At 40.3% G+C, this 17,681-nt stretch overlaps 2 long non-coding RNA genes across 2 annotated transcripts; one reads left to right on the forward strand and one right to left on the reverse strand.

The window, feature by feature from the left end:
• Positions 1-2,639: 2,639 nt before the first annotated feature.
• LOC125768321 (uncharacterized) lies at positions 2,640-3,666 on the reverse strand. Its single transcript, XR_007418871.1, has 3 exons — positions 3,516-3,666; positions 3,377-3,438; positions 2,640-3,300 (listed from the first exon to the last, which is right to left on the reverse strand). It is a non-coding gene; the product is annotated as an uncharacterized LOC125768321 (long non-coding RNA).
• Positions 3,667-4,844: 1,178 nt separating this feature from the next.
• LOC125768323 (uncharacterized) lies at positions 4,845-5,944 on the forward strand. Its single transcript, XR_007418873.1, has 3 exons — positions 4,845-4,946; positions 5,024-5,085; positions 5,162-5,944. It is a non-coding gene; the product is annotated as an uncharacterized LOC125768323 (long non-coding RNA).
• The last annotated feature ends 11,737 nt before the right edge of the window (positions 5,945-17,681 follow it).

Here is a 17,681-nt window from a genome sequence, read left to right on the forward strand (position 1 = left end):
TCCGCCTTTAACAGTAAAAGTTCTTCACTATCGGCCGCCCCAATAATTAGGATATCGACGTAGAAGTTATGCTTTATAGCGTTAGCAATCTTCGGGTTAATGGATTTCACCCTACTTCATTGAGAGACCTACATGCTAAGTACGATGATGCAGCTTCTCCATAGGTTACAGTTAATAACCTGTATGCTCTTAATGGTTCTTTTGGGTTGGACCTCCATAGAATGCATTGCAGCAAACTATCTTCTTCAGCCACTAGGACTTGTCTGTACATCTTGACAATGCCTGCGGTAAGCACCTTGGTGTGCATACGGAAATCAATTAGAAGATCGAATAGCTCTCGTTGAACGTTAGGACTAGTTTTTTGTATGTCATTCAGCGATGTGTTGATTGTGGTTTTTGCGCTAGCATCGAAAACCATCCTCAGTTATGTAGAAGAGGACGAAAGTTTTGTAACATACGAATGTGGGATGAAATATTTTTCCTTGTACATAGCCCTTGGCTCAATCAAAACCATATGGCCTAGATTCAGGTACTCTTCCATGAATCTTTTGTATTCCATGTAAGTATCTGGTGAATATGCTAGACGACTCTTAAGTGTATGAAACCGTTTCACTACCCGTTGATAGGATTCTCCTAACGTGTTTGGATATTTTGGTAAGGAGATGCGTACTATAAATCTCCCATCCTGACTTAAACGAGTAGTTTTATGAAAATGGTAACTCATCGCTTGTGCATGTATCTTTTGAATCTTGTGTAACTTCCTCAACTACCCAGAACCTCTCTATTAGTTTTGAAAATTCACAGTTTGCCAGTTCATGGTGTTCATTTGATGCCGTACTTAGAATACCCATAACCTTACGAATCTTAAACGCTCCGTGTATAATCCAATCCATTTTGGATTCTTGTAAGCTAGTTGTGGTTTGAGACTTACGATTCCCGGTCCATTGATTTGCGCCATAATTCTTGCTCCGAGCAGGACCTCAATGCAGCCCTTCTTTTAAAAGTGAGGATCTGCTAGTTTTAGATTTTGCGGTACTCCGATGTCTTCTTTTTCGAAGTTCAAGTACGGCTGGTCGTTTAATATGTGAGGGACTACCATGAGGTCGACATCCAATCTTAAATTTGATACGCATGCGGGTGGAAGCAATCACTGCAGCTTCCGCAGTAATTGCTTCCACCTGGCTCCTTGAATCAAGAAGCCATCTTAAATCATGCCAGGCCGATGCACGTGGTACCTTGACGATCACCGTTGCTAGTAACACGTAGTCCTTATGATCTTCTACTCATGATGATGGCCGGGTCGGCGGTGAATTCGGAACAACCCCACAGTCGATGATCATAACTTTTGCACTTGATGCATCTAGGGTGTTCTTAAGCGGTATGTTTCGTCGTTACGCTGATGGACAATCTTGAAGAGGTAGATGGTTTGCCAGATTCGCATGTGTTCACCATCACACGTTGCTGACTTATATTCTCTAGCATATCCTTCAGCTCAATCCAAGTGTAACATATACCTTTTTGCAGCTCATGTCCTTCTCTACTTCTTCGAGCGTTTCTCATCTAGGCGATCCTTTACGATGGATACTATCAACATGTTAGCTATCCAGTCGTTTGTTTCGCTGGAATCATCCACAATTTGCTTAGCTGCAGCAATCGTTGGTGCTAGGTGTCTTGATGCGTTTGATTGTAAGCCAATTTTCAAAATGTCCTTCGAACGCCGTTCGCCTTTTGTAGAATCGCTCTTCTAGTTTAACCCACGCTGCTTCAAAAGATATGCCTGCATTTTCAAAGGCTTCGCACGCATTTTTCTCGCGTTCGAACGCGCCCATTGCATTGGAAAGGTACGCATACTTGGCAAGTGCCCGATCCGCTTCTCTAACCAGGTTTTAAACGCAATCCACTGTGTTGGTGCGCCGTTAAATTTTGGCAATTCAAGCTTACCGTTACCTATATCGGCACTACCGTTACTCGTGTGTAATGTGCTGTTGGCCGATGACCCATTGTCGAATTCTCGTTCTCGCTGCCGCTGCGCTCCGAGTTGAGTTCAGAGTTTATTAGCCTATTATGTGGTGCTTGCGCGTTGTGTTTTTAAGAACGACTAATAAATTAAGGGCTAAAGTCTGAAACAAGACCCCTCCCCACTCACGGTCACTCATCTGCGAGTCAATTTTTCGTACAGGGTGGTTCGGAGACTATGCAATGTGGCCTGAAATTGATTTTTTTTTTACAATTACGATTAAATTGTAAAGGCGCCTGGCAACGGTGTATTTTGCAAGCGCAAAATTTTGCAAAGCACTCAAATCACATTTGCAAGCGTGAGTTCGTTGCCAAGTTCCCTGCGAACAATATCCCATACAAAACTGAGTTACCCGCGAGGCTGAAACAAGGCTGAAAGGCAGTCAACCCCTATCGACAAACTGCTCGCCTGAGTGTGAATTTCGAGTAAAATTCACGACTTCAAAAGCGGCATCACAAAAGCTTCACAGCAGATCTTGTGAAGCCGTTTTTTGAGAGTGTCCCTATCGACAAACTGCTCGCCTGAGAGTGAATTTCGAGTAAAATTCACGGCTTCACAAGCGGCTTCACAAAAGCTTCACAGCAGATCTTGTGAAGCCGTTTTTTGAGAGTGTGTGCGTGAGATTCATGATTTCATGAGCGCGTTTTCGTAAGGTTCATTTTTACGCTGTAACGTTCATTTTCAATCGTTCTTTCCGCACCGTTGATTTTCAACGGAGTAATGAAAACATTTTTTGTTTTTAACAAATGTTATATTATTTTTTTAATTTTCCTGGTTTAATGGCAAGCATAAAAAGATAACAATTAACATGTACTGTTTTAGAACCATAACAATATCAATATCATACCTTTTTTCTATTCTTATTATCTACATAGTTTTAGACCATACCCCTGAAAAAATCCAGCATCCATCCAGACAGCGTACAATTTTCAACGCTCGCATTCTGCGCCAGCTTAGCCATGGGTTTCTAATCCTGGTCCACATTATTCTGCCCACGATTTGTTACCGTTTTCATAATCCCGCGGCCAATTTCGATCGGTGCAGCGTAAACAAATCATAAACGTGGACATTTTCCCCTTTCCAAGATCAAGTTTTGAAGATATTCATATCCTGTATCAATCAAATCGGTCCAGGCGAAAATTCAATGGACCTTTCAGCGTGTTTCGAAACAAACTCCATCGTGCCTTTGAGTTTGGTATCGTGTGCGATCTCGATTTAATTTTGACCGCATTAACACGCGATTTTTTGCATCTTTCACTCCATTTTGTATCTGCAAATGGAATCTAAGACCGATATGGAAGAGATAAAAATACATATGTTAGTTAAGTATTAACAAACGTTTTATTTAGACATACTTACGTATAACAAACGGCGAAAAATAAGGTTCCAACCAATAATAATCTCGTATCGAATGGAGACTCCTGTACATGATACGAGAAAAAACAAGATTATTAATTAATTACTCTACAATTTACTAACAGTATAACATATTACTTACTTGAATTAATTTATGATTCGACCTGATCGCATTATGTTATCTTGGACGGATGTTCAACGGCAAGGCGTATCAGTCGCGATTTGTAGAGGCGCTAGGTGGCGATAGAACATTGTCTCCTTCGAATTTGAGGCGTAATTCTTACGGAAATCAGATGTATAAGGAGGATCGAACTTGTTTTGCTGAAAAAGTATGCTTCATTAGATATACATACGTAAAACAATACAACAATCGTCCATAAGAATGGACAATACTTACCTGAAGGGACTGTTAATTGACTGATAGATTGCCACAACAAACCAAGGTCACGCACTGTGAGCAAAGCGAAGAAAAAATCCAATGCAGAGCACTAACAGCAGCGGTTTCCAGTATCCTGTTGGTTTGGAAATGAAAACAAGGAAGATTAGGACACTGACACTTCTTCGAGAATCGTTAGCTGCGATACAAACCGATTTAGAACCGATCAGCAGCAAAAACAACCAATACTAAGGTTGGCTTGTCTTTCACTTCCATTGGCAGGTGCATCATAGAACTGAATAATCACGAGCATGTCCAATAATTTGTTCCTTTCAAATGATGCGAAAAAGATGTGGCCGTCAATTCATACGCTCTATCCGAGGGCGACCAACAAGAAGTATGAAAGTTAGCTGCAAGAGGAAAAGGATACAGAATGTTCAACCGATTGCGTTAGACGCCATGACATTGATTGTACACGGTAGCCTACCTTTAAAGCTGTAGGCCAAGGGACGCGTGGGCACAGTTGTTAGAAAACACGCGCTTTTTTGACGAAGTATTTTACACTACGGCACTTGCATCCTGCTTCCAGATCCTTCCTGCTTCCTGATTTGTGTACACCAAACCTCTAGATATGAGGATGAGGCCATATGTCCCTGCGCGTTGCTCTTCAAATGTCTTGAAACAGCTTGTCCTGACTTTGCATCGTCGCATTCAGCCGAAAGCAGCGCCAGCAGGTCATCACGCTGGCGGTACAACTTACCAGTGCCGGCACAGGAACATCCTTTTAGAACTAGAACTGGAACAACTTGGCAAACACTATTCCACAATCGAATACACAGTCCACGAACTGACGCAATCCACAATTCACTAACTATTCCCGTATGTACATTTTACAGCGACCGAGCAAAAACAGAAAGACAGATTTTTAGCCTACTACGACCTTTTTGAACATTCATTCGACACACGCCGAACTCTATCGCGATACAGCGAGCCACGCACACACTCTCATTTTAGGGTGATTCGAGCAAAATTTTCACCCCCTTTTCAAAAAATTCATCCATCGATGAACACTTTGTCGATAGGGAGGGTACGCAGTCGCCACCTAGCGCCTCTACAAATCGCGACTGATACGCCTTGCCGTTGAACATCCGTCCAAGATAACATAATGCGATCAGGTCGAATCATAAATTAATTCAAGTAAGTAATATGTTATACTGTTAGTAAATTGTAGAGTAATTAATTAATAATCTTGTTTTTTCTCGTATCATGTACAGGAGTCTCCATTCGATACGAGATTATTATTGGTTGGAACCTTATTTTTCGCCGTTTGTTATACGTAAGTATGTCTAAATAAAACGTTTGTTAATACTTAACTGACATACGAATTTTTATCTCTTCCATATCGGTCTTAGATTCCATTTGCAGATACAAAATGGAGTGAAAGATGCAAAAAATCGCGTGTTAATGCGGTCAAAATTAAATCGAGATCGCACACGATACCAAACTCAAAGGCACGATGGAGTTTGTTTCGAAACACGCTGAAAGGTCCATTGAAAATTTTCGCCTGGACCGATTTGATTGATACAGGATATGAATATCTTCGAAACTTGATCTTGGAAAGGGGAAAATGTCCACGTTTATGATTTGTTTACGCTGCACCGATCGAAATTGGCCGCGGGATTATGAAAAACGGTAACAAATCGTGGGCGGAATAATATGGACCAGGATTAGAAACCCCTGGCTAAGCTGAAGCAGAGTACGAGCGTTGAAAGTTGTATGCTGCCTAGGTTCTAAACTGTCCAAACTATGTGGATGATGGGAATAGAAAAAAAATGGTGCGAAGCGTAAGATGAAGGATATTTTTATGGGTTTAAGTCAGCACATTAAGGGATTAATTGTTACCTTTTTACGCTTGCCATTAAACCAGGAAAATTAAAAAAATAATATAACATTTGTTAAAAACAAAAATGTTTTCATTACTCCGTTGAAAATCAACGGTGCGGAAAGAACGATTGAAAATGAACGTTACAGCGTAAAAATGAACCTTACGAAAACGCGCTCATGAAATCATGAATCTCACGCACACACTCTCAAAAAACGGCTTCACAAGATCTGCTGTGAAGCTTTTGTGAAGCCGCTTGTGAAGCCGTGAATTTTACTCGAAATTCACTCTCAGGCGAGCAGTTTGTCGATAGGGTAAGGTTCATTTGTTCGCTATAATGTTCATTTTCAATCGTTCTTTCCAGACCGTTGATTTCCAACGGAGTAATGAAAACATTTTTTGTTTTTAACAAATGTTACATTATTTTTTTATTTTTTCTGGTTTTATGGCGTAAAAAGATATCAATTAACATGTACTGATTTAGACCCGTATCAATATCTTTCATATTACGCTTCATATCTTTTTTTCTATTCTTATTATCTACATAGTTTATACCATACCATTCCATCCTGGCAGCGTACAATTTTCAACGCTCGTACTCTGCGCCAGCTTAGCCAGGGTTTTCTAATCCTGATCCATATGATTCCGCCCACGATATGTTACCGTTTTTCATTATCACGCGGCCAGTTTCGATAGGTGCAGCGTAAACAATACATAAACTTGGACATTTTCTCCCTTCCAAGATCAGTTTTCGAAGATATTGATATCCTGTATCAATCAAACAGGTCCAGGCTAAAATTTTCAATGGAATTTTTAGCGTGTTTCGAAACAAACTAACATCGTGTCTTTGAGTTTGGCATCGTATGCGATCTCGATTTAATTTTGACCGCATTAACACGCGATTTTTTGCATCTTTCACTCCATTTTGTATCTGCAAATGGAATATAAGACCGATAAGAAAGAAAAAAAGAACACATGTTAGTTAAGTATTAACAAGCGTTGTTTTTAGATATGCTTACCAACAAATACAAAGTTCAAATCAGCAGGAAACTCGTATCGAACGGTGATTTCTGTACATGATACAAGAAAAAGCAAGATTATTAATTAATTTTTCTACAATCTGCTAAAAGTATAACATATTATTTACTTGAGTTAGTTTATGATTCTACCGACCTTCAACTTTGGCGGAGTATGTTATCCTGGACGGAGCATCAACGACAAGCTTTATCGGTCACGGTGGCCATAGAACATTGTCTCAGAGAAAGCGATAGAACATTGTGAGCAGAGCGAAGAAGAATCCAATCCAGCGCCTATGCAAAGTGCTAACAAAAGCGGTTTCCACTATCCTGTTTGTTGAGCAATAAAAATAAGGAAGATTAGGACACTGACACTTCTTCGAGAATCGTTATCTGCGATACAAACCGATTTAGAACCGATCAGCAGCAAAAACAATCAATGCCTAAGGTTGGCTTGTCTTTCACTTCCATTGGCAGGTGCATCATAGAACTGGATAATCACGAGCATGTCCAATAATTTGTTCCTTTCAAATAATGCGAAAAAGATGTGGCCGTCAATTCATACGCCCTATCCGAGGGCGACCAACGAAAACTATGGAAGTTAGCTGCAAGAGGAAAAGGATACAGAATGTTTAACCGATTGCGTTAGACGCCATGGCATTGATTGTAGAGGGTAGCCTACCTTTGAAGCAGTAGGCCAAAGGGACGCGTGGGCGCAGTTAGAAAACACGCGGTTTTCTCTGTTGACGAAGTATTTCACACTACGGCACTTGAATCCTTCCTGCTTATTGAATTTGCGGCCAGTTTCGATAAAAAATCAACTAGATATGACCACAACCGCGCGCAAAAACCTCTAGATATGAGGACCGGCAACTGTGGCCATATGTCCCCACGCGTTGCTTTTCAAATGTCTTGAAACAGTTTGTCCTGCCTCTGCATCGTCGTATTCAGCCGAAGTCTGCTCCAACAGGTTATCACGCTGGCGGTACAACTTACCAGTGCCGTCACAGGAACATTCTTTTAGAACTAGAACTGGAACAACTTGGCAAATACTATTTCACAATCGAATACACAGTCCAGGAACTGGCGCAATCCACAATTCACGAACTATTCCCGTATGAAAATGTACAGCGACCGAGCAAAAACAGGCAGACAGGTTTGTAGCCTACTACGACCTTTTTGAACATTCATTCGACACACGCCGAACTCTATCGCGATACAGCGAGCTACGCACACACTCTCATTTTAGGGTGATTCGAGCAAAATTTTCACCCCCTTTTCAAAAAATTCATCCATCGATGAACACTTTGTCGATAGGGTAGGGACGTTTCAGCCTCTTTTGAGTGATTTGAGAGTCGCTCTCGCGGGTTCCACTTGCTTGTATTGCTATCTCTTTTCGTGATATATTGCTTCTATATTCTTCCCTGTGACGTATAGTCAACCTCTTACACTTCCTCGCGTTTTCGTTTATATACCCACACCTACGCCAACGTCGATTTCTTTCCACGAAATTAACACGTTGTCTGCCACCATACATGCCCACTAAACTGCCCCGTCAGGCCACGGATCAGGATCACTCTTTGAAACGATTTCATTTGCTTTTGCATTTTTTCTCTTTTAAAACTGCAACAAAGAGAAACATCGGAATAAGAGAATTTAGGGAGATGATTGCTTCGGAATTGCTACAAATACCCGTCAAAAACACAACCAAATTCAGCCCGCAACAAGAAAATCATGTTTTAGCCATCCGTCAAGATTCCAATGGCAAAAAAAATGCGACGCGCATGCAAACGATGCTACAACAATGACAGGCAAAGCATGGGCCGATCAAAGGCACGTGAAACTGTGAAAAGATCGTTTACGTATTGTCCAAGCTGTCCCGATCAACCTCAACTTTGTGATGAGTGTTTTAAGATTGTGCATCAAAAGTAAAGGATGAATCAATGAACTCCAAGATCTTATAATTATTGTTCATTCTCATTCTCATTTATTTATGAAAACATAATAGAAACTCATTTTGATATTTTAATCATTTTTTAAGAAATAATAACCGTGAAAGAAAAGCACTGTGAAAGAACCGATCAAATACGTGCAAATTTATCTCTTGTAACTCGTCTTTTACAATGTGTAATGTGTCAGCCACTATGTGGCTGACGTGGCCCGATCGGAAAAAACCCGTCAGCCACATAGTGGTTGACGTGGCAGACAACGTGTTAATAACGAAACATGTATATCGGCGTGTTCAATTTTGACAACTGTATTTGTCAATACATTAGGCTGTCTACACATGGATCCGCGGACGCCGCGGTCCGCGGAAAACACGTATAACTTGTGTTATTAATTATGTTATACCAACTTTCAACATTGAATAATAAACCGATGCCTTTGACAGATTGTTTATTGTATTTTAACAGTGTGTTGATAAACATTGCATTGTTACTATATTATTTCACAACGAACGGTACTATATTTCACAACGAACCACCAGCGTGCAAGATGTAAACAATAATAAAATGTCATCAACCGCGGTACCGCGGAAACACAGTTTTGTTGAACATCAACAAATCTGCGGAACAGCAGGCGCCGCGGTAGGTTTGACAGCCCACCGCGGAATTTGACAGCCGAGCGGACCCAACTGGTATACAAGTTATACGTGTTTTCCGCGGACCGCGGCGTCCGCGGATTCATGTGTAGACAGCCTTACATTTATTCAGCGATATCGTGCGGATCGTGATCGTAGTAAAAGTGAATAAATTTTAAACTATTACGGTAATTACGAATGGCTCTTGAAAAAGATTAATGTGCTACAACTTATTAATTGGTAATTTCAGAAGATATGGAAAACGATCAAGTGAGCCAAGATATCGGCGAAGCCGGAATTAGCACGGCGCTAATCAACAACCACCGGCAAACATATAAATTGACCAAAGCGGTTATTGGGCTGCAGAACCGCGTCGACGTCCTAACCGAAAATTTACGGCCAACTTGTTCTGGCCTGAACACTGGAACGGTCATGCGAACGGCATTCCACCCAGCACGGCCATCGTTTGTGTTGGAAAAGGTTGCCACCGAACACCAGTTAGACGCCCTGGAAGCCGACCTCGCAGATCCGAAAAAAAATCATGAGCTGCAGGTGTGGACGCGCGAAATGGTGGCATCCTCTAGAGCAAAACAAATTATGCACGACACTTTGTATCTGCTATTTTGTGCAGAATTCCTGGCAACGTGCAGCTGGTCGGGGCTGGGGAGAATAATTAGAAAAAAATAATTAGATTACTTATTTTTAACATTATAGTTATCTTCTTCTTCTTCTTGGCTTAACGACCTTACAGGTCACGCCGGCCATTTCTGGCTTACTAGACTTATTTTACCACGTAGCCGGATAGTCAGTCCTTGCGTCAGGATGGGATTTGAACCCGGTCCGGCCGTGTGGACTGGCGCCGTTTATCACATGCACCACCGAGCCGCCCCATTATAGTTATAGTTAAAGTTATAGTTATTTTTATTATTTAGTTTTTAGTAGCATTAATTTTTTATTGAATATGTCAGTTAGTTTCATGAATTTTTTATTATATATGTTAGTTAGTTTAATGAATTTTTTATTGCATATGTTAGTTAGATTCATGAATTTTTTATTGCATATGTTAGTTAGTTTCATGATTTTTTTATTGTTAGTTAGTTAGTAAGATTTCATGAATTTTAGATTGTAAATTGTGTTATGTTTGAATTTTAATTATTATTGAAGTTATGGAAATGTTTTTTTTTTGAATAATAATGAAATTTTTAATTATTGCATTTATGTTTTGTGTTATGTTTGAATTTAAATTATTATTGAAGTTATGGAAATGATTTTTTTGAATATTATTTAAATTTTTAATTATTGAATTTATTATTTATTGAGAATTAATACCATATATTATTATTCATTGAAATATAAAAAATTGTTTTTTTTTTTAAGTGATGATGATGTCCCACCACTTACCCATGCATCAGATTGAGATTTCGAAATTAGTTGTGTAATACTATCGATTTCATTAATCCGCGCGCGTGTCTCATCTATGCATATACATTTTTTTATTAATCATTTTAAACTTATATTTACTGTATTTCAATTTAACATATTTTGTTTTATAGTTAACAACAAAAATCATCATCATCACTTTTTCAAATTTACATTTGAAATTTTTAGTATCATTAGTAGGATGTTAGTGTATTAATCACATTCATAGACGTGCAATGTTAGTGTATGTATATGAGAATAATAAAAGAAATGTGATTTAATTGTTAAGTAAATGTTAGTAAAACAGAATAAATTCTAAACCACAACCACGACCACCAATATAATTCAATTTAACCTTATGATCAAAGTGGGTATAAATATCAGGTGAGCTTATCCCTAACGATTTGACAGCTGCGCTGTAGAAAAATGAATTAAAATTTGACGTTTATGGGTTCGATTTTTTGTCAATGTATGTGAGCGATTGTGAAAATATATGTATCACAATCGAACCCACAAACTTCTAATTGGTTTTCAATATGTCTACCGCGTCAAAGCTATAAGCCCACCTAGTCTCTTTACCCACTTTGCTAATGATGATCATGTGAACACAGAGACTCACTAGAATAAAAGGCTTACGTGAAACGGAGACATTTAACCATATAACATGGGACTTCCACCGTCCAAGACGGAGATGTTTCTATAATTTTATAAATATCCAACTCTGTAGAAGATAATCTAACTTCTGGTTCGCCATCCGACGAACCGGTAATTGAAACATTAAACAATGCCGTACAGGATTCATACTGGATTCCAATTATGGTATAGAAAAACGGAGAAATCTTCTTTGCTTCTAAAAATTTAATAATGCCACGATCTTTGGTTAGAAACCATTGATCCTTAAAATTCGGCAGCAGGATAAAATGGGCGGCTACGTGTATACCAACACCATTCTCCCTCAACCTCGGATATTTTAGAACAGTAAGGTTGGCAGCTATTTCGATTGACGCAATTTCTTGCATACGAGCTGCCACCTGTGCTGCTACTCGCGTGCCCGATTTTACATATCGTTTAACTATTTGCAAATAATTTTCAAACGGATATGCAGAAAAATCATCAAGCTGTCCAAATTCCATGACGTCTTTGTGGGAGCGATAATAAAAGATGTCAATCGTTCTAAGAGTAAAGTAAGACTAACTACATTTATTCATATTTAATGCCACCTCGGTTGCTCTAACCAATGACTACTTAATTCGTAAAATAATGCTAAAAGCAATGCACCACAGAGTCCCCCTCAGTTACGCCAAGAACCGAACACGGTGACCGGATGGCGTAACTTTTGTTGTTTCGTCATCTTCATTTGAATCATTTTCGCAGATATATGCTGGCTTGATACGATCGATTGAAATTCTTTTTTTTTCGCCGTTCATATTTATGTCCATATATTTTTCGTGCCTTTCGATTATTTGAAAAGGTCCTTCGTAGGGGTGTGTTAGAGGTCGTTTGACTGAATCAATTCGCACAAAAACACTTTTGCAACTCTTCAAATCCTTCGGAACAAATACCGACCGTTTGGAATGATGCGAATTTCTGATTGGTCCGATTTGTTGCATGGTATGGCATAGCTGCTTGGCAAATTCTGAACGACACATTTCCGTCTTTGAAGGTTCCAGAAAATCGCCAGGAATTCGCAGTGCTGCCCGTATGTCATCTCGGCGACGGAACAATCGATATCTTCTCTGATAGCAGTTCGCAAACCGAGCAGAACCATCGGCAGTTTATCGCACCATCGTTTCGAATCGACACAGGTTAGCGACGTTTTTAACGTTCGATGAAAACGTTCTATAAGTCCGTTAGCTTCGGGATGATACGCTGTAGTACGAATACGAAGGGCCCCAAGAAGTCGCGACAATTCCATGAACAATTCGGATTCAAATTGTCGTCCTTGATCCGTCGTTATTGTTTCTGGAACACCAAACGGCGATATCCAACATTCACAAAATCCTTTGGCGACGGTTTCTGCTAGTATGTCTGGTAAGGGAACTGCCTCCGGTCATCGACTAAACCGGTCGATCATCGTTAATAAATACCGTTTTCCATTTGACGTCGGAAGTGGTCCAACCAAATCGATGTGAACGTAGCGGAAACGGCTTTTGGGAAGATCGAATTCGTTGAGTGCCGCAGATGTGTGACGATTGATTTTAGATCGTTGACAATCGATGCAGGATCTGACGAAGCGAGCGACATCCCGATTCATTGAAGGCCAAACATACCTTCGTGCAACCATTTTTCTCGTTGTTCGAACACCAGGATGAGAAAGGCGATGAATGCTGTTTAGAACTTGTAGCCTCAACTTCTCTGGTACATACGGTCTAACATGTCCGGTATCCGACCCATCACAATACAGCAATTCGTCAGTTGAAACAGATTCTCTTAACTGCAGATTTATTGATGAAGTTCGATCAGACAATAGCTTCTGTAATTCTGTATCGTCTCGCTGCGCTTTTGATAACAATTCAAAATCTACTGTACAAGGAGCTGAGATAATGTTGACTCGAGATAATGCGTCTGCAGCAGAATTGTCTCTGCCACTAATGTGCCGGATATCTTTCGTGAAACTCGAAATGTACTGTAAATACCGTTCTTCGTGAGGAAGGTGATTCGAATTAGAATTCAGAGCATACGTGAGCGGACGGTGGTCTGTATAAATAGTGAATTCTCTTCCTTCCACGAGGTATCGAAAATATTTCACCGCTAATTTCATAGCTGTTAACTCCCGACCGAAAACAGAATACTTTTTCTGTGAAGGAGAAAATTTCTGCGAGAAGAATCCAAGCGGTTGCCACGCGTCACAGACGTATTGTTGTAACGTAGCGTCTGCTGCTGTATCCGAAGCATCAATCATCAGGCCCATTCGTTTTGACGAGTCGGGATAGGACAATAAAGCTGCATTTGCCAAACTTTCCTTGCATTTCACGAAGGCTTCATCTGCTTCGGTTGTCCATTGAAGTTTGCGTGTGTCATTTTTTCGATTTCCAATGATAAGTCCTTGCAATGGCTGTTGCAGTGAGACCGCATTTCGTATGAAGCGTTTGTAGCCGTTGAGCAGCGCCAAAAATCGTCGAAGATCCTTCACAGTAGTGGGATGACTGTAATCAACAACGGCTTGAACACGATTCGCTTGAGGTTTGATACCAGATGCATTGATATTGTTGAGAACGACCGCACCTCGACCCGACGATCTAAACGAGATGCGTAGGATGAATATGCGTGCGCTGATCGAGATCCGGTTAAGGGAAAAAAGTGTGCGTAGAAAGGGATCCGGTCTGGTCAGTAGCTAAGCAATCGTTGGTGAAGAACATACTCGGCCTCAGCATCAACTTCGTTCGCCGAAATCCGTTCGGCGCTCACGAAAATAAGAGCACCATGACATTTAAAAGCACGTCTTTACTTCACGGCTCAAGTGCTGATATTTCTAGGTTTGCATGTCTGTGCTTTCAAATATGTTTATCTATCGTTTATACTTGGTCGTTCAAATTAATTTTTTTCCTTGTTAAAAAATAAGCGCGTCTTTGCTTTTCATTGTGTTTTAAACTTTAAGAGCGCCTAGTTTACCTTTCGTAAATTGCTGATAGTGAAAATATTCGGTTTGAAATGCAGTTCCTGTATAACTCCATTAATGCAGAAAACGAGTCGAAGCAGAAACTACGAACACTTAGGAGGAATCTTCGATATAACTCTAATCCTCTTGCTTTGACTGAAACAGCGTACGCAAACGATGATTTAATTTGTTGCCGTTTATTACATACTTGGATATTACATTGCAGATTCGTTGATAACTATCGGATTTCCAAATCTATTTTCATGGATTTGCTTGATGGTATCGATTTTTCGATTGATGCGCAAAGAGCACATGGAATTACAAAAGAAGAAAAATTAGCAGCATGTATTATTTTTTTAGCGAATGGCAGATACCAACATGGGGTTGGAAAAGATTTTCATATCGCAATGGCGCAAACAACATTACAACCACTTCACCCATTGGTTGGGGATTGGATAAATATAGCTATGAACGAACAAGAGAGACAAAAAGCTGAGGAATATTTCCTTTTGAAAAGCGGGATTGAGGACGTAATTATGTGCGTAGATGGGACTTATGTAAAAATTAAGAAACCGAAAGATCGTCCCCTGCTTTACCTAAACAGGAAATCATTTTACAGTAACACTAGTATTGTATGTATAAAATAACAAAACTAATATAGCACACGGCAGGACCGGGTTCAAATTCCATCCGGACTGACTATCCGGCTACGTGGTAAAATAAGTCTAGTAAGCCAGAACTGGCCGGCGTGACCTGTAAGGTCGTTAAAGCCAAGAAGAGAGACAGCTTTAAAAATTCATTTTAATCATCGACCTTACTTAACATTTTTCCGCCTTTTTCGCTTGCGCAACCAGCAACTCGAGAAGATTTCGGTCAAATTAGGTCAACATATTACAGGTACTTTTAAGGCATTTATAAACAAACAAGCATATGTAAGTAATACAAATTTACAATTTTATTCATCTACATACCGAAGACAACAAACATTGATAATTATTACACTCTGTAATTTATTTTTGGTGTGATATTAGGCTTGTCTGGACACATGTCACAACAATATGTAACTTCTTGCCTTCCTCCAGGCGTGCTACGGTCAGAACAAACTTGGCAGTCCCTTTTTGTCCCTTTTAATACCACGTGCAGCTTTCCATTCAGTCGAATTTCGTCGGAATTCGAGTTGGCACTTAGAATCGACTGGCCGCCGGACCGGCTCCGCTCGAGTGCAAAGGGTTAATAAATAATAAATATGTGCAACATATTGCATCATTTATTCGAACAACCGTAATTGAATGTGCAAATTCTACCCGAATCCGCAACCTAAAACGTCAGGGATTTTCTTTCATACTACCGGAACGAACGTAACCGTCATATGATTCACTTTTTTCAAAAATCACTCATATTCAAAACGAGCGGTAGAATGAGCACCTTCTAAAGGAACGTGAGTGAAAATTGAGTGTCGCGGCGTTCGAATCTCGGCGAACGAAGTCGGTGCTAAGGCCGACTAGCTTTTTATAAAACACTCAACTTAGGCAAAAATAAAGTTGATTTATTTAAAAAAAAGTATACGTCCGCGATTCTACTCAACAGATATGGTACCCCAAAAAATCAACTTCTGTTTGTACAAACTTGCATTTGTCTAGGTTCAGTACTAAACAGTTTGATTTGAGACGCTCGAAGACAGTTCGCACTTGCTTAGGTGCTCTTCCTTATTAGACGATGCAATACATATATCATACAAATACCAATCATACAAATAGACAAATACCACCACAAAATCCAAATCACCGAAGATATGGTGCATGAAGCGCTGGAATGTCTGGCTCGCTTTACATAAACCAAATTGCATCTTGGTAAATTCGAAGAGCCCAAACGGAGTGATTACAGCAGTCTAGGGAACGTCACTTTCCTCGACCGGAACAAAGTGATATGCTCGTACCATATCTAAAGTGGTAAAACAATTTTTACCCAAGAAATTGTTTAGCAAATCGTGGATATGGGGCACAGGATAACGATCTGGCACAGTAATCCGATTTAAACTTCTGTAATCTCCGACGAAGCGCCTCTGACCATTCTTTTTTGGTACACAGTGAAGTGGACTTGCCCAACTACTCTTGGAGGGGCGACAAATCCCGAGTTCTATCATAGTCTCGAATTCTTTTTTAGCCGCTTGTAGTTTATCTGGAGGCATTCTACGTGGTTTACAAGCTACTGGAGGTCCAGTAGTTTGAATGTAATGCATTACATTATGCCTTACCTCGGTGCGCATTGTCGGCGGGGCGGTGATTTCTCGAAATTCTCCTAGTAAGTCTCGAAAAGGATGATCCTTTGCAATAGTTGTGACACCGTAGACTGCAGATTCCGTTATTCCACAAACGGTGTGTAATTTCGTACCACCGTTGATAAGTCTTCTATTTCCAAGATCTACGAGAAGACCAAAATGCGCGAGGAAATCAGCTCCAATGATTGCAGAAGTAACGTCGGCTTGCAAAAAATTACAAGAACACTTACGGCGTAGTCCAAGATCCGCGGTCAAAAATTTGCTCCCATACGTTCGTATTCTCGTTCCGTTTGCTGCGTGGAGTAAAAACGGTGATGGTTCTCGAGTTTTCTCGATCCTAGAGGCTGGTATTATCGATACATCCGATCCCGTGTCGAATAAGAATCGAATAGCAGAAGATTTGTCGAGTACTTGCAGACGGCGATTGATTTTTGATCCGCTCACCTCGCCAATTTCAGATGAGCGAAAATCTAGTTTTTTGACTGACTGTACCGGCAAGGGCTTCGACACCGATCAGCTCGATTTCCGTACTTACGATGATACCAGCAGATGTTTTCATTGGTTCGATTTCGAGACGAGGAACGCAATCGTCCGCTCTCAGATTGTCGTGCTTTCACTTGACGTAGTTCTACTTTCATGGCGGCAACTTCTTCTGCCGGTTATCATCTTATCTGCCGGATAACAAAGGTTATCCGTCGAGTCCTTTTTTACGGAAGTAAAAATGGCCGATGTTTGAGGAACCATTTCCATAATTTTATCTCCCATTTCCGCCAGTTTCGAAAGACTGCCATCGTGGATGCTAAGTATTGCACGTATATGACTTGGGAGTTTTTGAAAAATAGCATTTTCAATAACGAATCATTCACATTCAATCCCGCAGCTAGTTCATGCATCTTGGTCAAAAGATGCGTAGGACGTAGTTCTACAAAATCATAAGATCCAAGTAGCTTATCCATTTTAGCTTGTTCCGTAAGCTCAAATCGAGAGATGAGGCGTTGCTTAATCGCGTCGTACTTTCCAGTCGCAGGAGGCTCTTTCACATAATCAGCTATATGGCAAAGCACGGATTGGTCGAGTTTAGCGACAATGTGATAAAATTTTGTTTCATCCTTATTCACATTGGACAGCATAAACTGGGCTTCAGCTTGAAAAAACCAT

Source organism: Anopheles funestus, chromosome 3RL, assembly GCF_943734845.2.
Source record: "Anopheles funestus chromosome 3RL, idAnoFuneDA-416_04, whole genome shotgun sequence".
Lineage (NCBI taxonomy): Eukaryota > Metazoa > Arthropoda > Insecta > Diptera > Culicidae > Anopheles > Anopheles funestus.